General features: G+C 45.7%; 1 long non-coding RNA gene across 1 annotated transcript in view; it reads right to left on the bottom strand.

Annotated features, from left to right (window-relative positions):
• Positions 1–2,660: 2,660 nt before the first annotated feature.
• Positions 2,661–26,266, bottom strand: part of LOC141105026 (uncharacterized) — a 51,480-nt gene continuing 27,874 nt past the window's right edge. The window contains exons 2-3 of the long non-coding RNA XR_012235531.1: positions 7,959–8,409; positions 2,661–2,742 (exon numbers count right to left, since the gene is read on the bottom strand). This is a non-coding gene — a long non-coding RNA (uncharacterized lncRNA). The remainder of the gene's footprint in view (positions 2,743–7,958; positions 8,410–26,266) is intronic.

The raw sequence follows: 26,266 nt of genomic DNA on the forward strand, positions 1-26,266 counted from the left end.
CTAATATCTCATGGATGTGTGATAACTTCTGAAGCTTTCCCTGATGCATAGGCTAGGTTGGTAGGCACATTGGGGACAATGATAACTAGTGTCTCTTGTAACTCTTCTTCTGCTGCATACACGACATTTCTTTTGCCGTCTTCTTCCTGATTTCATGGGGGGGGGGGTTTCTGTTGACTTTTGATAGCAGATATACAAATAATACATGGCCATATGGAAGAGATAAAATGCATTTTTTTTATACCAAAAACTGGACTTTCGTGTTGACAAATATGGCTGTAGCATCTGGTCCTTTAAATCTACCCCCTCAATGAACTGATTATAATCGTGTACATTCAGGCTTTACAATGTGACCGCGGTGTCATTGTGGATGGTGGACAGGATGTAAACATCTCTTCCTCATTCCTCAGACTTGCGGATTCCCCCTTTGTAGCCTTTTTGTTACTAAATTTTGTGGGAAGCCCTTCCTGTTTTTTCTAGAGGTACCACAGGCCAGTTTTTTTTTCACGGTACAGATGACGGAAAAGGGGCAAACTAGTGTAATAATTGTATATATGATAGCCTTTTTGGGCAGGGGGTATGCCAGGTACCAGACAAATTTCCCTCTGGTTCCGATATATGTTGGGCACTCATGGGGCTGGACCTGGGAGTCTTTGCCTTCATACATGCGGAAGGCATGCACATATCTAGTGGCTCTTTCGGAAAGATTGTTTACTTTCATCCAGTACCTGGCCCTCTTACTGGGAATATACTGTTTCAATTGCAGCCAGCCAGTAAAATGGATAAAGGATTTATGGACACAAATGTTTTGGTCTGGGACATACATTTCAGCAAATTGCTTAGAAAAATAATTAATTCATCATGGTTTTATATGATATACCCATGTCTCCTCTGTGTACCCTGGAAATGTCTCTCGGCCTCCATGCTTTCTAATCTAACCCATGTGTCCTCTGTGTACCCTGGATATGTTTCTGATCTTCATCCCTTCTAATCTAACCCATGTCTAATCTAACACTGATGTAAAGGGCAATGCTGCGGACCCTGATGTAAGTGGAAACTCTGATGTAAAGGGGAATGCATTGGACCCTGACATAAGGTGATCTCTGTAACCAGAGTACCCCATACATCAGAGTTCCCCCTTAGCTCATGCTCTCCAGCATTCCCCTTTATGTCAGAGTTCTGATGTGGGGGGGGGGGGGCTATGGAGACCAGGGACCACCTTCCGTAGAGTGAATACACTAAGGTAAGGGGGTGTTGCTGATATAAAGGGGAAACTTTTATATCAGTGCCCCCTTACATTATTGTATTCACTCCCCCCTTACATCAGAGCCCCCCCCCCCCTCAGACTGGCATGACAACGTTGTCACTGACCTCCTCTCAGGTGCACCGTGTAGGGCTCAGTCAGACGGCTCCAGGTTGGTGTCTCTGGTTTTATCCTATAGGCTCCTCTCCACTGTCCACACACATCTGACTTCTCCCGTAATCCCCATCCTGGCAGCGCTCTCACTCTTGATTCCTCTCCAGACTCCCCCTCAGAGACTGCAGATATGATAACAAACAAAAGATGATCAGAGATTGCAGACATGATACAAGAGATGGTTAGAGGCTGCGGACATGGTACAAGAGATGGTTAGAGGCTGCAGACAGGATACATGAGACGGTCAGAGTATGTGCACAGGGTACAGGAGGTGGTCAGAGTATGCAGACATATAGGGGGAGTACAGAGGGGTCAGTCATGTAGCAGAGCACACAGAGGGGTCAGTCGTGTAGGAGAGCACACAGAGGGGTCAGTCGTGTAGGAGAGCTCACAGAGGGGTCAGTCATGTAGGAGAGCACACAGAGGGGTCAGTCATATAGGAGAGCACACAGAGGGGTCAGTCGTGTAGGAGAGCACACAGAGGGGTCAATCGTGTAGGAGAACACACAGGGGGGTAAGTCGTATAGTAGAGCACACAGAGGGCTCAGTCATGTAGGCAGTGGCGTAGCGTGGGTTGTCAGCGCCCGGGGCAAGGCAAGTAATTTGCGTCCTCTAACCCGTGGACTATGTAACTTACAGCATAATGTATAGAGTAGGGGCCAGAAGTAACTAGCCTTCAAAACAGCATATAGAGTGCAGCAGTCAGGATGAACCCTCTGTTCACATCAGTGTCATCCTTACATCACAGTCCCCAGCATTTCCCTATAGGGCATGGTTCCCTGAGCCCCTCCTTAAATCAGAGTCCATAGTGTTCCCCCTTACACCAGAGTGCCCCCCTTCCATATGAGTTCCCTTTTATGTCAGAGAACACAACGTTCTCCTTTAAATCAGATTCTCCCCAGCATTCCCTCCTTACAACTCCAGCTTTTCCCCTTACATACAGAGTCCACAGAATTATTCTTTACATTAGCGACCCCCTCTTAAATCAGCGTTCACAGAGCCCCCTCTACACAAAAGTCTTCAGAGTTTCCCTTTACACTGTAGGAGAGAACTATGCAGACTCTGATGTAAGGGGAGTTCTGGGAACCCTGATTAAAAGTGGAAGTAAACTCCTGCAAGGTACAAGCATAATGTGCTAGAATGCATCGCATACTAGCACATTATGTGAAACCTGCCTGCAAATGAAGCCCGCGCTGTCCCCGCTGCAGGCCGCATCCATTTTAGCCCCTCTTCCTTCCAGGGCCGCGGACTCGGCCACGGACTCTGGCGCAGTCCCCCACAGGCTAGGTTACCCTAGTGGGCTGTCATTTCTCAATCCCTCACAGCTGGGGGACAAACACAGGGTTATACATCTAAAGGAGAACTCAAACCAAAACTACCAATGTGTACAGAGAGTCCATACAATGTTAGAGCCCCGCTCCCCCTCACCAACCCCCAGGCACAGCTAACACTCCTGATGGCCCCGAAGATGGGGAGCAGAGCCATCCACAGCAGGCTGCCATAGGTCAGCACGGTGCCCTCTAGGCAGCCGAGCCGTTTGGCTGTGTCGTTCCCAGGCACCTCGGGTGCTGTCATTGTGTAGGACAAAGAGCTCCAGCTCTACCATTTTCGGTTCTGATGTCAGATATACAGGACTGGCTCAGCTTCACTCTCTTGCCTGGCAACTGGCTCTGGCGTCACTAGAGGGGCCGGGTCTCTAGCAAGCGGAGGCTGAGCAGGTACAGCAGTGCGGCCTCTCATATGGGCATCAGAGTGGCCTGGGGGGAAATTGCCCCACTGCTCAGTTCGCCCCTGCCTCCAACAACCACCTGAGGCACCCTCTCCTCCTCCAACCACCCAAGGGCCAGCTCTTCCACTTTTGGCCAACCCAGGGCCCTCTCCTTCTGCACCAAACAAGCAGGGGCCCACTCCTTCTCTGCCAACCACCCTGGGGGGTCCTCCTCCATTCACCTTGGGGGCCCTCTCTTACTCCAAACACCCAGGTGGTCTCTCCTCCTCAAAATATCCACCCAGGGGCCCTCTTCTCCTCCAAACGTCCACCCAGGGGCCCTCTCCTTCTCCCCCAGCCACTCAGGGGTCCTCTCCTTCTCTCCCAGCCACCCAGGGGTCCCCTGCTTCTCCCCAGCCACCCAGGGGTCCTCTCCTTCTCCACTGACCACCCAGGGGTCATCTCCTTCTCCACCGGCCACCCAGGGATCCTCTCCTTCTCCCCAGGCCACCCAGGGGTCCTCTCCTTCTCCCACAGCCACCCAGAGGCCCCTCGCCTTCTCCACCGGCCACCCAGTGGTCTTCTCCTTCTCCATCGGCCACCCAGGGGCCCTCTCCTTCTCCCTCAGCCACCAGTGACTCCTGCCGTCGGGGGACCTGGTACCCACCGTCCTGGGATGCCATGATGATGGTGTAGAAGTCTCCAGTGTGAAGGCTACAGGGAAACTCACACTCAGCTTCTTTTGCTCCTGATTGGAGGAAATGCAGCGGAGGCGATCCAGCCCCCAGCACATGACAGAGATCACAGACATTCCTCTATAATTTTCCTTGACCTACCATATATGTATTTTGCAGGGCTGTGCACAGACAGATTTGTGTAAGCAGAGGCTCCGTGTGTTATACTGCCGTTTTCGTTCCAGAAACAGATTGCACAGCCCTTCACATTATGTATATCATGCAGTGTGGATGCTCATATTGATGAGGAATGTCTTCTATGCAAAGGCTTGACACAGATCACAGACACAGCTCTATGTTTTTCCTTGACCTCCCATACATACATACACACAGTGCTATGCACGGGGCCCGCCCCCCTCTCCAAGCACCGCTCTATCTCCCCTCTCACATTCCTTCGGTACAGGTTACTAGAGCAGCCTAGGGGCATGTTAATGGCAGGGGCGGGGCTGGATGCAGTGCTCCCACTGACGTCATGCATCAGCTAGCATCAGCTAGCATGCTGCTCGCATGCACGGTGAAGACGAGCGAATAGCTTTTTGGTGACGTGCCGCCACCGGAAGTGACAAGGTCGAGGGTTTGCATAAGTCGGGAGAAATTTTATGACACCGTTACTGATGGCCTGTGTGATGGGTCACTGATGGAGGGACTGATGGCGGGACTGATGGCCTGTGTGACTGGTCACTGATGGCGGTACTGATGGCGCTACCAGGGCTGGTTCAAGAATTTTTGACACCCTAGGCGAAACCTAATTTTGCTGTCCCTTCTTAGCACCACCCCTGACTCCACCCCCTTTTCCCTCCCCATGTATACCCCACCTTTTTAATGACTGCTACTATTTTAGGGGTGGAGTCAGTCACCAGCCTGGAGCATGACACATTCTCTCTTGTGGTGGTGGGCAGCGTGGCTCTCTCTCTTGGGTGGTGCTGGACAGCATGGCTCTCTCTCTGGTGGTGCTGGGCAGCGTAGTTCTCTCTATGGTGGTGCTGGCCAGCGTGGCTCTCTCCCTGGTGGTGTTGGGCAGCGTTGCTCTCTCTCTGGTGGTGCTGGGCAGCGTGGCTGTCTGTCTGGTAGTGCTGGGCAGCATGGCTCTCTCTCTCTGGTGATGCTGGCAGAGTGGCTCTCTCTCTGGCAGTGGCGTAGCGTGGTTTGTCAGAGCCTGGGGCAAAGCAATTCATTTGTGCCCCCTAACCGGTGGACTTTTAGATACCCCCCCACCCTGATCACACACCCCGATACCCCCCATCGTGATCACACCCCCACAATTGGTGGTAGATTCCCTGTCTGTTCTGTTTGTTGTGTATGCGGAGGGAAGTGTTTGGAATGGGATGAAAGTTGTAGGACGAGTCACAGGAACACAGAATGAGGTAGACTCCCCTGTCTGGGGACACTTACTTGTGTTGGGCTCCAGAGAGGGGGCACTGCAGGGGACAGCTCCAGACATCAGGCACACTATGGGCTCCTGGGGGAGGAGCCGATTGCAGAGCGTCAGAGCCTTGTCTATTTTGTCTATAATGTTGTATGTGGCCGCCTGTCTGACTTACTTGGTGTGCGGCTCCAGAGAGGGGACACGGCGGGGGACAGCTCCAGACACCGGGGACACACTACAGGCTCCCGGGGGAGGAGCCGAGTGCAGGGGGGTGGAGCCTTGTCCATAGTCCTGCATGTGGCTTGTGCACATGGCTGGATAGGGAGGGGGTCTGGGGGGCAGATGCACTACAGAAGGGTTTTCACCTTAATGCATAGAATACATTAAGGTGAAAAACCTTGAGACTTTACAACCACTTTAATGCCGTGTACACACGGTTGGATTTTCTGATGGGAAATGTTCAATGTGAGCTTGTTGTCCCCATTCTGGGACCTCTTTAATAGACTTGGGTTCATAGTCCAGGGTCTTAGTCTTGCAGCAGACCCCTTCTCCAGTGCCATCAATCCAGACGTAGGTCACCTGGACCATCCCTAGACCATCGAACATTTGCTGTCGGACTTTCCACCAACAAATGTTTGATAGCAGGTTCTCAAATTTTTTTGTTGGAAAGTCCGATCATGTGTACACAAGTCCACGCACAAAAGTTCACGCATGCTCGGAATCAAGTGCGAGCTGGAAGCGCTCGGTCTTTTAAAACTAGCGTTCGTAATGGAGACAGCACATTCGTCACGCGGCAAATTTTGAAATCTCTCAATGCAGCACATTCTCTTCTTCTTTATAATGCTAGAATAATTAATTTTTGCATTGCTGCTGATATTCACAGAGTTCTGACAAACTGATTTTTAATTATTTCTCGTGATCTCATGAATAATCTTTGTTTTTTTTCTAGTGATCTCCAGAATAATAATTTTTTTTTTTTTTATTGATCTCCATATTTTTTTTTTTTTCTTTTTTCTCGTGATCTCCAGAATTTTTTTTTTCCTAGTGATCTCCATAATATTTTTTGTCATTTTGTGTGTCAACTACAACACCATTATTATCTTGTATATTTTAACCTCAAAGATACAACTATGTTGGTGTCCCTTGTTTTAATCTGACATTGTATTTTTGAAATGCACCTGCCTACTCACAAACAAACTGTCCTTTTTGAAGTAAAACACATAGCCAAGTATTTGTCCAAAAAAAAAAAAAAAAAGATATTTAATAGGGTTCCTAACAAAATAAAGAGGAAGGCAACGCTGGAGAAACAGTTGGAATTGGTGAAGCCTTTGTACCCAAGGGCAGACATCAATTATTTGACTGACAAAATTGGTAACCTGAGGAGTCCATTTAATAGGGAGCACAATACGGTCCAGGACTCAGAGAGATCGGGAGCAGCAGCAGATGACATATGTCCTGAGGCTGTGGTCTTACAACAGCCTGCATCTTTTGCCAGACCACACCAAACCCAGCCCATCACTCTGAACGCTTCCTTCCATGCTGCTCTGGTGGGTTGGGTGGCTGTGGTGTTGGTGGTGTTGCTGGAGGTGGAGGAGGAGTAGTATGATCCAACTCATACAGGTGGCTTTGATTTGTGAGTTGGCCCCTCATCCCCTTGTTTAGGGCCTGAAGAATGATATCCTCACAGATGAGGCGTTGGCCCTCCTCCATGTGTTCCAGTTTACTGGCTGTCACACAGCCAAATGACTCGGGGCCACCAGGGGTCGTTGTAAGTACCACAGGAGCCAATTAAAGAAATCGTGGACTCCTCCAGGTTCCTCTTCTTTGGTTCCTCTGTCCTTTCGGTTGGAAGGTGGAGGGGAGGAACCTGGGATTTGGTCAGGCTGCTTTCCACGGCCTCCTCCTAGCTGAGACTTTCTTGTGTATGAAAATGGTACATAATTTTAGTTTGTTGGTCATCAATCACACACAATTTTGAGCTCATTCTGGCCCCAGCATTTTTCATTCTTGTCCCAATCATTTTTGGCCACTACTGTCTATTGATATGTAAACCAATTTTTTAAATCAGAAATGATTGATCAATAACGTCTAGTTAACATCATTCAATTTTTGAGAAGAAATATGTTGAACAATGCTATACCTGGCTCAAGCTGGGCTCCTCCACATCTTCCTGGGTGGAAGGCCCAGGTTGGACTTTAGGAGCCTCATCTGATGTTGAAGGAAGTGTGGAAGGAAGTGTGGAAGGAAGTGTAGATAGTGATGGCCTGGGTTCACTCTGGTCTGACAGAAAACGCAGTCTGTTGTGGTATCACAGCCTGGGGACATATATGTCATATGCTGCTGCTCTGGATCTCATGAAATCCTGGACCTTCTTGTGCTCCCTATTATATGTGCTCCTCAGGCTACCAATTTTGGCCTTCAAATAGGTGATGTCTGCCGTGGGATACACAGGCTTCACCAATTCCAACAGTTTAACCAGCGCTGCCTTCCTCTTTAGCTTGTTGGAGTATTCCCTGTTTTGGACTGGCCAGAGACATGGCAGGTCCCTGTACATGTCCAAGAATCTGGGCAGAAAGTCTGGGTCCGTGAATTTATCCACCATTTTCTCTGCAAGACACAACACAAGACAAACACTAATGTCAGGCTAAACTCTCCTAATCTTGTCCCAATATAGGCCTCAATCTCTAAGCAGTATAGGCCACTAACCACTGATGCCCAAAGTTTAAATTGTACCTTCGTTTGCACGATCGGCGTTTACGATCCTCTGTCCTCCACTCACAGATCGTACATAGGACTCCCACGTGTTAAGCTTTATATACACTGCGCATGCGTGAAACTCCGCCCCTGTCCTTCTTTCTAGTGTATTCCCTGCCTCTTCTCTTTTGGGGCAGTGGGAGAGTACATGGAGGAGAGACAGCAGGTGCCTGCAGAGAGCAGCAACGACGGTGACGAGGAAAGCCCGGAGCAAGGCAGTTCCACATCCAGAAGGAGATATAAGGCCTCAAATATGTCCTTTGTAGAGATGGTGGACATCTTAAAGAGGGCAGACTATGATGGGAAGTATGGACCGTACCCAAACCCAAATGTGAAAAAGGCCAAGATCATGACCAAGGTTGTGAGAAGTCTGCACAGGAATTTTGGGGTACGACGATCCAAGGAGCAATTGAGGAAACACTGGTCAGACCTGAAATAGAGGGAGCACGATCAGTATAGAAGGATCAGGAAAGTGCTGCAAAAAAGTAAGTATTTGTCATGTGTTCCTATTATTATTATTACTTTTGTGCTGGTCCATGTTCTTTTCTTTACTGTTGTACAGTTTAAAATGCCAAGTTTGAGGTTCGTGGGCACAGTAATCGTTCGTATTAAACATCGTTCGTTCGACCACTAATACAACGTTTTTGGCAGATGCAGGTTAACTACATTTGTTCATGCCTATTTGTATTAAAAGAAGTTTAGTACATTGTTGTCTAGATGTGTTTGTAACTATAATGAAATGCAAACTTGATTCAGTGTAAGGAGAGGACAGCTGTTTACACATCTTGATGCAGGAGAACAAACTTTTTATGGTGTCCTGCGCAGGTGCTCCAGTGGATACTAGGGGTTTCTCCATGTGTGAAACTTGCACAAAACAGATAAGTATTCCAGCTTTTGAAAGGGAAAAAATCATGTCTTCAGCTTGGAACTCTGCCAAAACAGACAATTGGACGACACTTCCAAGCAATGTTTCATATTACTATTTCTCGCCTCAAATATCTGTCTGCTAAGTATACCTTTTTTGTATTCGCATAGGGTAGAAAACAATTGGGACATATGAGGACATCACAAACCCCACACCAAATGAAGAAGGGGAACTCACCACACAACATGAAGATGTTTAATCCAAGGTTCAGGAAGTGGTCGAAATGGTGACCACAACAGGTCAGTGTCTGAGACCACAGCTTCATGTAATAGATTTTTCCCTGCATATTTATAATACATGGTTTGTTTTTTAATTTTTGGGTGATGTGCATGTTGTGGAGGAAGAAACTCACTTCAGCAGTGCAAGTGCACAAGTCCTCATCAGCGAAATAATGGTGTGCAATCGGGATTTAGAGAAGGTCAAGGAAAACATCAATGATGTTGAAAAAAGACTGACCAACATCATTATTGATGTTTTTGCCAAGATCTAAAAAAAAAAAAAAAAAAAAAAATGTTGTCCTTATTGTTTATCTTTTCATAAAAATTTTAAAGTAATTGGAAATCCAAATTTTGAAGATGCACACAGTGGGGGTTATTTACTAAAGGAAAATCCACTTTGCACTGCAAGTGCACTTGAAAGTGCATTGAAAGTGCACTTGGAAGTAAAGTCGCTGTAGATCCGAGGGGGACATGCAAGGAAAATAAAAAACATTTTAGCTTGCAAATGATTGGATGATAAAATCAGCAGAGCTATCACTCATTTCAGATCTACCCTTTAGATTCAGAGTGACTGCACTTCCAAGTACACTTTCCAAAAAATGTGTACATTGATACCCCATGATGGCAGATAGCACATGTTGACACACTGTGGGCGTTATTTACGAAAGGCAAATCCACTCTGCACTACAAGTGCAAACTACAAGTGCAAAGTGCACTTGAAATTGCACTGAAAGTGCACTTGGAAGTGCAGTCGCTGTAAATCTGAGGGGTAGATCTGAAATGAGGGGAAGCTCTGCTGATTTTATTATCCAATCATGTGCAAGCTAAAATGCTGTTTTTTATTGTTCTTGCATGTCCCCCTCGGATCTACAGCGACTGCACTTCCAAGTGCACTTTGCACTTGTAGTTTGCACTTGTAGTGCAAAGTGGATTTGCCTTTAGTAAATAACCCCCTGTGTGTCTTTTCCCTACATCTATCAAAACAGATGTAGGGAAAAGACACACATTTTAGGCATGGGATCATGATGGAAATCCACATTTTGACTCCCAATCTGTGTGCATCTTCAAAATTTAGCTTTTACAGGGCTGACATCACCCCATCTGATGAAGGCAAAATCAACACAGTTTTGACATACTAATGTCTCATATTGCCTTCACTTTATCAAAGTTGAACTTTGTAAGTTCCTGAGTTGTGGATGTGTATGTTATGGTTTTAAACATGCCTGTTTAGCCACAAAAAGGCTATATCTACTGTCACACATACATGTTATACACCAGAGCCTTTGTTTGTTAAAAAACCCTTTTATAACGCACATATGATTGTGCTTGGAGTAAAATGTTTTATACTCAACAATGTGTGGCTTCTTCTTTCAATGCTTAATACCAGTTTTAGGAGTAAGTTGGTGTAGTTACAGAGACAATGGTGGTTATTTGCTAACGGCAAATCCACTTTGCACTACAAGTGCATTTTCAGTGCAGTTTCAGTGCACTTTCAAGTGCACTTGCAGTGCGCTTGTAGTGCAAAGTGGATTTGCCTTTAGTAAATAACCCCCACAGTGCTCTAAAATTTGCCCCAATAAGGCCATTTTAGGGACTCCAAGCAATTAATTCATGGAGTTGAAAAGGATGATTATTTTTAGCATTAATGCATTACATACATTAAGAACAAAAACATTGTTTGTGTGTAGCAGACCCACAACAGAACATAATAGTTAGCTGAAGAAGAGATTGTCACCATTGGAGAACCTAAGAGACAGATAAAAGAAACAAAAGCAGTAAATCAAATGAAATATGAGTTCAGTTTTTACAAAGAAATTTATTTTCAAAAGGTTTTAAACATTATCTGACATATCAATTGCCCCCCCCTACCTGCATAAGATAACAAGAGACGACTGTTACTAAAACGTAGCCGTAAAAGGGAGGCTATGAGAGATCTAATAGAACATGAAATGCGAACGGCTTATAACTTAATTAATAAAGAAAGGTACCTAAGTGGGAATAAGCCTGGGAAGGTATTAAAAAAAAACAGCCAATTACATGGAGAAAATACAGACAAGTACAGGGGAACTGAGATATAGAACAGCAGAAATTGCTAAGACCTTTCAAGACTACTATGGGGGGCTATAGTCACTAAACAAGCAGAGTACAACAGAAGAGGAAGAAAGAAAACGCGGGAAAATAAAAGCCTTCTTAAAGGACACCAGTTTAAATAAAATCTCAGAGGATAAACTTAGTTATTTAGAGGCCCCCATAACAGAAGAAGAGATAATAAAAATGTTAAAAGAAACACCGGCTGAAAAAAGTCCCGGACCAGATGGCTTGACAATATTATATTATAAAAAAAAAAGGATATATTAATCCCTAAATTGTGCTCCTATATGAATGGGATCGGGGCCAAGTGGGAGATGCGTAAGGAGGCGCTGGAAGCCACTATTACTATCATCCTGACAGAGGTGAAAGATAGCACACTCTGTTCTAGTTATAGACCTATACCACTCCTAAATATGGACACCAAATTATTTGCGAAGGTACTTGCAGGGAGGATGAAAACAATAATGAATGACATAGTACACTCAGACCAGGTAGGTTTTATCCCAGGAAAGGAGGGGAGGGATAATGGAATCAGAACACTCCTGGCAGTACAGAAAATCAAAAACAGTAGAGCCCCAGGACTACTCCTGTCAATAGATGCTGAAAAAGCTTTTGACAGGGTAGACTGGGGCTTTATGCAGAGTACGTTGGAGGAGATAGGATTGGGAGCGAATATGAGTAGATGGATAAAAGAATTATATATCCCACTCACAGCGAGGGTGAAGGTAAATGGGGCAATCTTTGGGCCGTTTGAAATGTAAAACAGCACTAGACAGGGGTGCCCATTATCCCCTTATTGTTTGTGTTGACATTGGAACCCCTCCTAACGAAGATGAGGCAGAACACGGACATCAGGGGGATAAAAGTAGGGGAGGAGGTCCACAAATTAGCGGCCTATGCGGACGATATTTTATTTTATATATAACCTGTCTCAGGATAACCCTCCCAAATCTGATGAAATCCCTAAAAGAGTACGGCGAGATATCTAATTTCAAGATAAACCCGGCTAAATCAGAAACCTTATACATCAATGAATCAAGGGCGTGTTCAGAGGGTGGTGATAAATGGGGAGTACTCAGAATGGTCAGGGGTGGGTAGTGGGGTTCCCCAGGGTTCTGTGCTGGGACCAATCCTATTTAATTTGTTCATAAACGACCTGGAGGATGGGATAAACAGTTCAATCTCTGTATTTGCAGACGATACTAAGCTAAGCAGGGCAATAACTTCTCCGCAGGATGTGGAAATCTTGCAAAAAGACCTGAACAAATTAATGGGGTGGGCGACTACATGGCAAATGAGGTTCAATGTAGAAAAATGTAAAATAATGCATTTGGGTGGCAAAAATATGAATGCAATCTATACACTGGGGGGAGAACCTCTGGGGGAATCTAGGATGGAAAAGGACCTTGGGGTCCTAGTAGATGATAGGCTCAGCAATGGCATGCAATGCCAAGCTGCTGCTAATAAAGCAAACAGAATATTGGCATGCATTAAAAGGGGGATCAACTGCAGGGATAAAACGATAATTCTCCCGCTCTACAAGACTCTGGTCCGCCCGCACCTGGAGTATGCTGTCCAGTTCTGGGCACCAGTCCTCAGGAGGGACGTACTGGAAATGGAGCGAGTACAAAGAAGGGCAACAAAGCTAATAAAGGGTCTGGAGGATCTTAGTTATGAGGAAAGGTTGCGAGCACTGAACTTATTCTCTCTGGAGAAGAGACGCTTGAGAGGGGATATGATTTCAATTTACAAATACTGTACTGGTGACCCCACAATAGGGATAAAACTTTTTCGCAGAAGAGAGTTTAATAAGACTCGTGGCCACTCATTACAATTAGAAGAAAAGAGGTTTAACCTTAAACTACGTAGAGGGTTCTTTACTGTAAGAGCGGCAAGGATGTGGAATTCCCTTCCACAGGCGGTGGTCTCAGCGGGGAGCATTGATAGCTTCAAGAAACTATTAGATAATCACCTGAATGACCGCAATATACAGGGATATGTAATGTAATACTGACACATAATCATACACATAGGTTGGACTTGATGGACTTGTGTCTTTTTTCAACCTCACCTACTATGAGTAGGTTGGTATTTAGAGACTAAACTAATTAAAAAACAGAGGAGCATGCTTATCAAAAGGATTTTCCATTCGTTTGGGGGAAAAAAGAATTGAAGTATCTAGGAGTCAAGATAACAACATCTAGTGAGACGCTATATCAAGTAAATTTTTTACCACTACTGAATGATATAGAATTACAACAGGACAGTTATCTTGGGGGGAAAGAATTAACATTTTTAAAATGGTAATCCTACCCAAAATTATGTATAAGGTGCAAATACTCCCAATCCCACTCCCACAGGCTTACTTTAAAATAATACAAAAAATGATTTTAAGGTTTATTTGGAGAGAGAAAAAAATCACGTATAAGTTTTACACAGCTGAGTAAGGATAAGGCGCGAGGGGGATGGGGGGCACCAGACCTTAGAAATTATTATGACGCAATTATATTGTCTTGAATAATAGAATGGGCAAAAAAAAATAAGGAAAAGAGATGGGTTAACCACTTCCCGACCGGCGCACGCTGATGTACAGTGGCAGAATGGCACGGCTGGGCAAATGGGCGTACCTGTAAGTCCCACTGAATTCCCCGCCATGCCATTGCGTGCGCGACGCCGGCGGCACGCGCGCGCCGGCCGGGAGCTCCATGAGTCGGGTCGCGGGTCCCGCGGACTCGATCGCCTCGGGGATACCCGCGATCGCCTCACAGAGAGGAGGAACTCCGAGATTCTGATGTAAACAAACATCTCCCCCCTAGTGACAGTGTCACTGATCTCTGCTCCCTGTCATCGGGAGCAGAGATCAGTGATGTGTCACAGCTAGCCCACCCCCCTACAGTTAGAAAACACTCCCTAGTACTGACTTAACCCCTCCCCGCCCCCTAGTGGTTAACCCCTTCACTGCCAGTGTCATTTACACAGGAATCAGTGCATTTTCATAGCACTGATTGCTGTATAAATGACAATGGTCCCAAATATGTGTCAAAAATGTCCGATGTGTCCGCCATAATGTCGCAGTCACAATAAAAATCCCTGATCACCGCCATTACTAGTAAAAAAAAATAATAAAAATGCCATAAAACTATCCCCTATTTTGTAGATGCTATAACGTTTGCGCAAACCAATCAATAAACGCTTATTGCGTTTTTTTTTTACCAAAAATATGTAGAATACGTATCGGCCTAAACTAAGGAAAAAAATGTTTTTTAAATTATTTTTGGGGATATTTATTATAGCAAAAAGTTAAAAAAATGCGTTTTTTTCAAAATTGTCGCTATTTTTTTGTTTATAGCGCAAAAAGGTGATCAAATACCATCAAAAGAAAGCTCTATTTGTGGGAAAAAAAGGACGTCAATTTTGTTTGGGAGCCACGTCGCACGACCGCGCAATTGTCAGTTAAAGCGACGCAGTGCCGAATCACAAAAAGTGCTCTGGTCAGGAAGGGGGTAAATTCTTCCAGGGCTGAAATGGTTAAAATGGAAAATGGTTAAAATGGAAGATAATAAGGATCCCAGCACAATATAGAAAACTCAGTAAAGACTTACGCAGTATCACCAGTAACGCACTAAAAATATGGGATAATTTGCACAAAAGGGAGAAATGGGATTACAATTCACCTTTAATACCACTGAAGGATACAGAATATTTTACACCGGGGGTAGAGACACTGTTTGGTAATTGGATTACACATGAGAACGCACAACTAAAAGACGTAATGGAGCAACACAAAATGTACACATATCAGGAATTAAAAAATAAAGGGAAATAGATGGATGGCGGTATAGCCAATTGAAACAATTTATAGGGACACTGCCTCAGCCTATTAGATCGTCAGAAAACCTACTTCCCCTGGAGAAACTGTGTGTGGATAAAGGAGGGAAGAGGGTGATTTCTATAATCTATATAGAGTGCTGACCAATATGAAGGGGCCGAAGATACCGCCAGGGCCGTCTTTAATATTGATTGGACCCTGGGCAAAACTTTTCTTGGGGCCCCCCACCCATGCAGTTTTGCTCTCCACCTGTTCTGAGATTGTCATGAAGATCCTGCCAGTAATCGGCGATCCAGAAGCACGGGAACACGGCCACGGGCTCTACCACGCATGCGCGCGCGTTCACGGGTGTTGTAACGCACGGGCACGCGCGCGCACTCCCGCTGTGTCAAGCGGGCTATTTAAACCGTCTTGTCACACTCAATCCCGCTGTCTGCTCTACAGCGTTCTGTGTGCCTAAACCTGATCTGATCTCTATACTCTGTTATCTGACCCGGCTTCCTGTTAGACCATCCTGCTATCCGCCTGCACCGGACCCCCTTGGCTTGCCTGACCATTCTTCTGTGTTATCCCTGGTACCTCTGCTGCCCAATACCGACCACCGGCTTGTTTGACTATCTCTCTGCCTGATACCAGTATCCAGTCTGTTACCTGCTGCTTGTTCCTAGTTAAAGTCCAGCGCTCCAGTATCCAGTCTGTTACCTGCTGCTTGTTCCTGGTTCCAGTCCAGCGCACCAGTATCCAGTCTGTTACCTGCTGCTTGTTCCTGGTTCCAGTCCAGCGCACCAGTATCCAGTCTGTTACCTGCTGTTTGTTCCTGGTTCCAGTCCAGGGCCCCAGTATCCAGTCTGTTACCTGCTGCTTGTTCCTGGTTCCAGTCCAGCGCTCCAGTATCCAGTCTGTTACCTGCTGCTTGTTCCTGGTTCCAGTCTGCTACCTACTTCTTGTTCCTGGTTCTAGTCCAGCGTTCCAGTCTGCTACCTACTGCTTGTTCCTGGTTCCAGTCCAGCTTTCCAGTCTGCTACCTACTACTTGTTCCTGGTTCCAGTCCAGCGTTCCAGTCTACTGTTTGTTCCCGGTTCCTGTCCAGCACTTCAGTTCCTGCCTACTTACCTGCTGTGGTTCCTGGTCCATTCTGCATTCCAGTCTCCAGTCTCCTCTTCGGCTTCTGGTTCCAGAGGGTGCCACCACTCCTGAACTTCTGGTGACTGTTGATCCTGCCAGGCACCCATACCACTCCTCACTCCTGGGCCCTCTGTCTCCATTCCAGAGGAATGGGAGTGGGAGCTGTAAGGGAGGTCTCTCTCTGCACTTCAGGCTCAAAACCTACCAGGTACGTGACAGAGATATACAATAAATAGCAGTTAGATTGGTTACCAGAGGTTACAGTGTATCATTACCGCTCACTGACTGATTGCTAGAGGTTACAGCACACATTACGGCTCACTGATTAGTTGCTAGAGGTTACAGCACATGATTTCTGCTTGTTGATTGGTTGCTAGAGATTGCTGTGGATATGACCTCAGGGCCGCCGGCCGCCGCTATTTACATATGAATGCCGGTAATTTACATGTAAACACAGGGTCTGCAAGTGAGTCATCTGTACACAATAGGGCAGAGCTGGGCAGCATTAGTCGAAGCACTTCACACTGAGATATTGGGACACAGCACAGGACTAAAACCTCAAGGGATGAGGGAATTTAAACCAGGATAGTTGGCAAGTATGAGGCAGCTGCTTTGGGCCCCACAACAATGACAGGGCCCAGGGCAGCTGCCCCTTTTGCCCTGCTTTAAAAACGGCCCTGGATACCACAATACATCAAGAAGTGGGAAAAGGAACTGGGTACAAAGGTTAAAGACTTGGAGATTAGGCAACTACTGAGGCGGGTCCATGCTATGTCGGTAAATAGTAATATGACAGAGCTAAATTATAAGTATTTGGCGAGATGGTACATAACCCCCCGATAAAGCACATAAATGCCAAAGTGAAACATCGCAGTTTTGCTGCGATGGGTGTAAATAGATAAGGACAATGGCCCACATTTGGTGGCTCTGCCCTGAATTTAAAAAATACTGGGGGGAGATCAGGCAAATAATTAGGGAGATAACCAACATAGAGGTTCCAGATGACCCGTGGGGGTGTTTATTTTATGGGATTAGAATGCCAACTAGGCAATATATGAAAACGTTGCTCCCACAGCTCTTACACGCCGCTAAAAGCCTAATACCTAGACATTGGCAGGAACCAGAAAGGCCTACTGTGAAGAATTGGTGTAATAAAATAAATTAAATTCAAAGCTTAGAGTACCTAAGGTTCTGTGATGAGGAGGGAATGGAGGAGTTGGAAGAGAAATGGAGGGAATGGGCAGACTATAAGCTTTCAATACGTTTCGCTGAAGTGATGGGAGCATAATGTAAAAAGCAGAAGACGAACTAAATTAGCTAGACATTTAGAGGGTGATGAAGAAGAGTTGAAAAGTTGAGGATAGATCGGGTATGAGAGAGGGAGAGGAGGAGGTCTGGGGGATGGGGTGGGGGGATGGGGTGGGAGGGTTGTCGGTGGGGGGGGAGAGTTGTGGGTCGGGTATTTGGGAATGTATTATGAATGTGTTTTAATTGTTGTTACTAGGCGAGGTTGTATCTCGCTAATTGTAAAGTGTTTTTGATACAGATAAAATTAATAAAGAAAAAGGAAAAAAAAAAGTGGATTTGCCTTTTAGTAAATAACCCCCACGGTGCTCTAAAATTTGCCCCAATAAGGCCATTTTAGGGACTCCAAGCTATTAATTCATGCAGTTGAAAAGAATGATTATTTTTAGCATTAATGCATTACATACATTAACAACAAAAACATTGTGTGTTTGTAGCAGACCCACAACAGAACATAATAGTTAGCTGAAGAAGGGATTGTCACCTCATGTATCAAAAAAGTTACATTTGCACTATTGAAGAAAATGGCCAAAAATAAAAGGCCATTGGCGAACCTAGGAGACAAATAAAAGAAACACAAGCAGTAAATCAAATGAAAAATGAGTTCAGTTTTTACAGAGAAATGTATTTTCAAAAGGTTTTAAACATTATCTGGCATATCAATTGCCCCCTACCCGCGAAGTACTCCAGATAGCTTTGCCATACTTCGTGGGCGCTTTGGGGGAGCAAGCCAGGACGGCCAGGTTCAAGTGCTGTCAAGTTTTGGTCCGGTGAGCCGGCCTCAGTCGCAACTGAGGCCAGATAGTTGGCTGCATTTTTTCTTAAAAAATTGTGCAAAATGCAGCAGCACAGAACAATATGGTTTAGTTTATATTTTTATTGAAGTTAAGAATAGCCGGAACCGGCTGGCCATTATGCCAAAGGCTTTTTCCACCACTCTTCTGGCTCTGGCCAGCCGGTAGTTAAAAACCCTCTGGTCCAGGGTGAGGGTCCTCATTGGGAACAGCCACATCAGATGGTCCCCCAGCGCAAATGCTTCATCTGCTACAAACACAAACGGGAGGCCTGCCATGTTGTCTGCTGGGGGAGGCAAGCCCAAGCTGCCATTCTGGAGCCGTCTGTAGAATTCTGTTTGGGTGATGACTCCACCATCCAACATCCAGGCCATTCTTCCCCACGTCCACATAGAGAAATTCGTAAGTCGCTGACACCACCGCCAACAACACAATACTACTAAACCCCTTGTAGTTAAAGTAGTACAACCCTGAATTGGGGGGTGGGACGATGTGGACGTGTTTCCCATCTATTGCCCCACCGCAGTTGGGAAAGGCCCACTGCTGGGCAAATTGGGAGGCCACAGTCTGCCATTCCTGTGGGTTGGAAGGAAACTGTGGAGTCAAAAAAGAAAACAAAAATTAGTACTTTTGCATATAACATTGCAAGCAGATTGGACACAAACATTCTTGGCCAACATAAGTATAACATTTATTTAAATGAGTATTTAAAGTCAAAAGTATAAGGTCCACTTATCAGATTCCTACTATTTGAAAGTATTGGTGAATTCATCCATAAATATGAACACAAAAGAGGTAGGTACTGTATACAGTGTGTATGGGTTGGGCAAAGTCAGCAGATATAGTATTGGTATCAGTTGACTTAGCGGTTGGGGGGAGGGAGGGTTCCAAATGAGTTTTGGCCTCTTGCACTCTGCCTGAATTTAAGGACAACAATAACATTTTGACACATTTTAGAGGGTGTTTAGGGTACACACTACAATGGAGCTGACAAAATACATTATTAAGTGACTAGGCTAGGTGTGTATGGGCCCAGGATAGCATGCTGAGGAGGTTAGTGAAGGCAAATATGCATGAAGGACAAAAAAAGGAACATTAAAAGCTTACAGCATGCATGAGGACAAAGAGGACATTCACAGCATATTACAATCATGGTAATTAGGGAATGATGAAATGAATACAATATATTAGCAAACTAGGGCTGCAACGATTAATCGATATTATCGATAATAATCGATAATGAAAATCATTGTCAACGATTTTCATTATCGATTAGTTGATCCGCTTGTTCCGCACCTTCCGTCCGTTTAAACCTCCCCTGTCCGACTGTGTACAAGGCGCCGCTGTATGACGCCGCATGTCCGCGCCGCACGTCTTACTGTGTACAAGGCGCCGCCGCATGACGAGGCACGTCCGCGCCTCCCCCTTTTGACGTCAGCTCCCCACTGAACTTCTCAGCCCCGCCCGCTGCTGCCTCGAGGGAACAGAGAGGCGAGAAGCAGCTGTGAGGGGAGCTGAGCTGGCGAGCTGCACAGTGCACACTGAAACGAAGGTAGCCAACAGTTAAAGTAAAATACACAGTACATTTATGATAAATGTTTATGACAAGTACCCCATCCTAGTATTACTGGGGGGGGCCTTTATAGGTGTTCTGGGGGGGTGGGTAGAATAGTAGTGCCCCAAATTGTTTCCTGGGATTGGGGGAAATAGTGCCCTATTGGTGTTCCTGGAAGGGGGAGAAGAGTGCCCCATTGGTGTTCCTGGGAGGGGGAGGGGAATAGTGCCCCATCATTGGTGTTCCCGTGAGGAATAGTGCCCCATCATTGGTGTTCCCGGAGGAATAGTGCCCCATCATTGGTGTTCCCGGAGGAATAGTGCCCCCTCATTGGTGTTCCCGGAGGAATAGTGCCCCATCATTGGTGTTCCCGGAGGAATAGTGCCCCATCATTGGTGTTCCCGGAGGAATAGTGCCCCATCATTGGTGTTCCCGGAGGAATAGTCATAGTGCCCCATCATTGGTGTTCCCGGAGGAATAGTGCCCCATCATTGGTGTTCCCAGAGGAATAGTGTCCCATCATTGGTGTTCCTGGGAGGAATAGTGCCCCATTATTGGTGTTCCTGGGAGGAATAGTGTCCCACCATTAGTGTTCCTGGGAGGAATAGTGTCCCACCATTAGTGTTCCTGGAGGAATAGTGCCCCATCATTGGTGTTCCTGGGAGGAATAGTGCCCATTTATTGGTGTTCCCGGGAGAAATAGTGCCCCATCATTGGTGTTCCTGGGAGGAATAGTACCCCATCATTAGTGTTCCCGTGAGGAATAGCACCCCATCATTGCTGTTCCCTGGAGGAATAATGCCCCATCATTGCTGTTCCCGGAAGGAATAATGCCCCATCATTGCTTTTCCTGGGAGTTATAATGCCCCATCATTGCTGTTCCCGGGAAGAATAATGCCCCATCATTGGTGTTCCTGGGAGGAATAGCAGTGCATATAAATAATGAAGAATCATTTATTTATATAAAACTGTAACTGTACAATACATAATATTAATTGCACTTCGTCTCTGCCCTTTTTTTTTTAGCTGCAAAAAAAAAACGCATTATAAAAATGGCAGAGGGTGCTGCTGACACAATGACCTCAGAAAAAGGTGTGCGACCCAAATCTTCAAAGGCATGGGAGCATTTTAATTTAAATGCTGCAAAGAAGGTGGTCACCTGCAAACTTTGCAAAACGGAACTTGCATGGCACGGAAGCACAACAACAATGAACGAGCACATGAAACGGAAACACGTTGGGTTCACAGAGGATGGCGAAACATCAGGATGGTAAGTTAAAACCCAAATGATATATAGAGTTACACAGAAATAGTTTTTCCTGCATACTAATTCATATTATCTTTTTCATTGCAGAAAGAAACAGCGCACCATGACAGAGTTTGTGCAGCAAAATCGTCCGTGCACTCCCCAACAATCAGCAATTATTACAGATTCTGTCGTGAAAATGCTAGTCACTGATATGCGGCCACTATCCATGGTTGAAGACCGAGGATTTAGAAGCATGATCAGTGTACTGAACCCTGGATATACTTTACCATCAAGAACTCATTTTACCAAACTAGTAGAGAGAAAGTACCAGGAGGCATTTCAGAATGTGAAGGATGCCATCAGCGCTAATGAAAGCAGAATCGCCATTACTGCAGACATATGGACAAGTATAGCGACCGAGGCTTTCCTTGGCATTACATGCCACTACATAGCGGAGGATTGGAAGATGATTTATATCTGCCTCACTACCATGCCTCTGGAAGACAGACATACAGCAGCAAATATTGCAGAATGGTTGGAGGAAGTCACTGAAAAATTTGAAATTCCGGCTCAGAAAATAATTGCCATTGTGCATGACAATGGTGCAAATATTGTGGCTGCTGCGAAAATCCTGATGGACACGCATGGCTGGGCCAGTATCCGCTGCACTGGACACACCTTGCAGCTGGTGATCAGTGCTGCATTAAAGAATTCCGGAATTGAGAGAGCCGTTAGTGCTGCAAGAGGACTAGTTGAACATTTTAAAAAAAGTGAGCTAGCCAGCAGCAAATTGAAGGAGAAACAAAAACAAATGGGTACATCTGACCACAAGCTTCTTCAAGATGTAAGCACAAGATGGAATAGCACTTACTATATGGTTGAACGACTCATTGAACAAAGGTGGCCGGTAACTGCAACTCTGTCTGACCCATCAGTTACACAAAGGGGCAAACATTATCTGGACTTAAAATCAGACCAGTGGAGTATTCTTGAAGAACTTTCCACTGCTCTTAAGCCCTTTGAATGCTGCACTGTATTCATGAGTGGCCAAGAATATGTTACCCTATCATCCGTGCCTGCACTGGTAAAGGGGCTGTTGCGGTCCAATGAAGGTGCCTAATTTGAAACATCTCCGCTAAAGAGCTTCCAAGCCACTGCAACAGACCAACTTCAAAGCAGATGGAAGGGGATCCTTGAAGACGTCCCAAACACCGTAATCCTTTCCTCTGCCCTGGACCCACGATTTAGAAGACAAAAATTTTTATCACCAGAACAGATCATAAATGTGCAGGCAAAAGTACAGACGGAGGCGCTTGCTTTAAAAAGGGAGATGGTGGTGCAGCAGCAAATGACCACCACGTCATCTGTAACTAGAGATGCTGCTGAGCCTTCAACATCTACAGCATCTCATTCTCTACTTGGCATACTCCTTGAGTCTGGGGGCAGCAGTGAAGAGGAAGAGGGGCAACTTGAGGAGGATATTCACACACAAGTCCGAAATGAAGTGCAGGCTTATTTTGCTGAGAAGCCACTTCCGAAGGAGGGAAACCCTTTGAATTGGTGGAAGGGTAACCAAGATAAATATCCTACTTTGGCAAAACTCGCGAAATCCTTCTTGTGCATCCCAGGCACCTCCACTCCATCAGAGCGCCTCTTTTCTGCTGCAGGCAACATCGTTTGTAAAAAGAGAGCCAGCCTTAGCCCCGAGCATGTTAACATGTTAACTTTTTTACATTCAAACACAAAGTTTCTTGAACAGTTATAAGTCACCTCTTTTCAGAATATTTGTTGTTTTTGTACTACTGCAAAGTTGTGTAATGTTAATGTTAAACGTTTGTTATTCTGCAGTTTGAGTGTAACACTCAGTTTTTTCATCATTACTTTTAAATAAACCAAAAAAATGGCACATTACGTTTTTTTTATGATTTTATCCGATTAATCGATTAATCGAAAAAATAATCGGCCGATTAATCGATTATGAAAATAATCGTTAGTTGCAGCCCTATAGCAAACATTAAATGCATAGAATGTGATGTTAAAGAATAAAACTTACCTTAATATAGTCCTTCTGCAGGACCTGAATTATGGCAGAACAGGTCTCTGGAATAATGATTCCCAGAGCCTGGGGGGAGATCCCAGTCATAAACTTAATATCCTGGAGACTTCTCCCCATCGCCAAGTACCACAAGATGGCGACTAGCCTTTGCTCAGGAATGATGGCTTGCCGCATGCAGGTGTCCTGCTTGGTAATATAGGGGGTAAGCAAAGCCAACAAATGGTGAAAATTGGGGTCCATTATCCGGAGATAGTTCCTGAAATCGTCAGGATTATTCTCCTGGATCTCCTGCAGCAAAGGCATGTAAGAGAATTGGTCACACTGGAGCAACCAATTCTTGGTCCATGAACTCCTCCTCCCCCTGTTCATGGACTGGACTTGGGTCAAAGCAAGAACTCCAACACCAAGCCCAACAACGGCACAAGCTCTCCGACGAGAACGTAAGCACAACATGGCTAGAAAACGGTCGGCTGGTCAGAACGAACTAACAGAACGCACCGAAAATCAGAAAGGACCTGAGAAGAACGAGCTGAAAATCAGAAACGAGCAGACAAGATTGCACTGAAAAACAGAAGCGAACTATAAATAGAACGCACTGAAAGACAGGAGCGAACTAACAACACGCACTGAAGAACAGATACGAACCCACAAGCACAAACTGACAAGCAGAAGCAAACTAAAAAGCACGAGACTGAAAAGCGCAAATCATCTCTCACCAAGCTTCTACTAACACAAGATAAACATGAGATTAGCAGAAAGAGCCCAAAAGGTGGCGCACTGGCTATTGAACTTCCTTTTTATAGTCCCGTCGTACGTGTTGTACGTCACCGCGTTCTCACGTTTGTAATTTTTGGCCAACATTTGTGTGACCGTGTGTATGCAAGACAAGTTTGAGCCAACATCCTTCGAACAAAAATCCACGGTTTTGTTGTCGGAAAATCCGATTGTGTGCACGTGGCATAAGGCTTATTTTGTCCATTAAGTCTCTTTTTGGGATTAGATGATTGGAATTTGCCATTGTTAGTGGAGACTTGAGCTGTTGATGATAGATGGGCTTAAGGGCTATCAGTAGCACAAATTGTCAGATTCTAGCTTTTAAAGGAAGGATGTTGCATATCCCCAGCACTGGGGAACTTTACTAGAAACTGCAGGCTGAAAGCAGTTAAATTAAAAGGGATAACAATACAGGGGCTAGAAGATATACTCTAATAACTAATTGGATCCCAAGAAGCTGAACAATTGTGTTTTAGACCTCAACTATTATATCAGGGCTCAAAATTTCAAGTCCTGAGCTACTAGTCAGGCCTTAAGAGTTACTTGCCACCAGTTGCCCCACCCAAACCCTACACCACTCCGCACCAAATTCCACCCCTAAACACACCCTTGTAAATTATCTCATGGAATGACACTGTTAAATGTTTTATGCAGAATTTAATTACACAATTAAATATTACCAACAACAACTTTAACAATATGGGACAGGGCACTGGGGGTAGACCAGAGGGACAGGGAACTGGGGCCAGACCAAAGGGACACGGCACTGGGGCCAGACCAGAGGGGCAATGCACTGGGGGTAGACCAGAGGGGCATGGCACTGGGGGTAGACCAGAGGGGCATGGCACTGGGGGAAGACCAGAGGGGTGTAGGCACAGATTGGACTGTTGGTCATGCAGCCCTTTCATCACTCGCCCTCAGCTTATTTCCACTCGTGGTATTTTTGAGGGCTGTACTATATGATCACAAAGTTATTATCCCCCTCAGACCTTCAAGTGAATGTTAGGGCTGGCTAATGGATCCACAGGCAGGTTTAGAATTGGCAAACAAAGCACAAAACAAAATCGGGCACACCCCTAGTGCATTAAAGTGGTCGTAAAGCCTTAAAGTGGATGTAAACCCACTCTCATCAATTATAAAGTACTGCCATAGTGCTGAACTATAAGGATATACATGCATCCTTACCTTTCAAATATCTCCCCTTTCTCTATCTGGAGCCCCCAAAAACTCCGGATTCAGTGGGCGGGTCTGTTATCTAGCGCTCGGTGGGCGGAGTCATGATGCCAGCAGACTACCCGCCCACCTCTATACTCCCCTTGGCCAGAGCGTGCTCAGGAGAGGCAAAGCGCGCCCACAGGCCCCCTGTCACTTCTGCACACATGGTATCCAGTGAATGTCGGGGATGATCGGTGCGGCGGGGACAGCTGTGAGCACCGATCTCCCTGCATGACTTTTCATCATCTGCTTCGCCTTCTCTCTCTCCTGCGGCTTCCACCTGAAAAGCCATGCAGGGAGATCGGTGCTCACAGCTGTCCACACCGCACCGATCATCCCTGACTGTCCCTGTGTCCCTCCTCATCCAGCGCCCGTGTTCTCTCCACCCCCCTTCTTCTCTGGTCCCCCTCCGTGTCCTCCTCATCTGCCCGCTGTGTCTTTCTCCTCCACCCCCCTCGTCCCTCGCAGCTGGCTTTCTTCCTCTCCCATGGGCTGCGAGGGGGAGGGGCACGGGGGAAAATGGCAGGATGTAGAGCGGAGAAAGGCACCGACCACTGCCCTACTGACATCGACCACTGTCCTACTGTCACCGACCACTGACACCGACTACTGACACCGCCACTGCCCCACTGACACTGTCCACTGCCCCACTGACACCAACCCACCAACCACTGCCCTACTGACACTGTCCACCGCCCCATTCCCCCACCCCCTTTCCCAAAAGCACTGTGAAAAAATATATTTAAAAAATAAAACCCCACCCCCATCATTGTGAAAAAAAATTGTACAAAAATAAATTGTAGAAATAATTAAAAAAATACAATTGTAAAAAATTATAAAAATAAAAAAATCTGACACTGTCCATTGCTCTACTAATACCATCCACTGGTCCCAAAAAAGCATTTTGAAAAAAAAAATACAAAAAAATTAAATTGTAAAATAAAAAAATAAACTACTGACACCGTCCACTGTCCTACTGACACCATCCTGCACATACTACCCACCACTGTACACTCCACATTCCTCACCTGCACATACTACTCACCACTGTACACTCCACATTCCTCACCTGCACATACTACCCACCTCCATACTCTCCACACTCCTCTCCTGCACATACTACCCACCTCCATACACTCCACACTCCTCTC

Source organism: Aquarana catesbeiana, linkage group LG01, assembly GCF_042186555.1.
Source record: "Aquarana catesbeiana isolate 2022-GZ linkage group LG01, ASM4218655v1, whole genome shotgun sequence".
In the NCBI taxonomy this organism is placed as follows: Eukaryota; Metazoa; Chordata; class Amphibia; order Anura; family Ranidae; genus Aquarana; species Aquarana catesbeiana.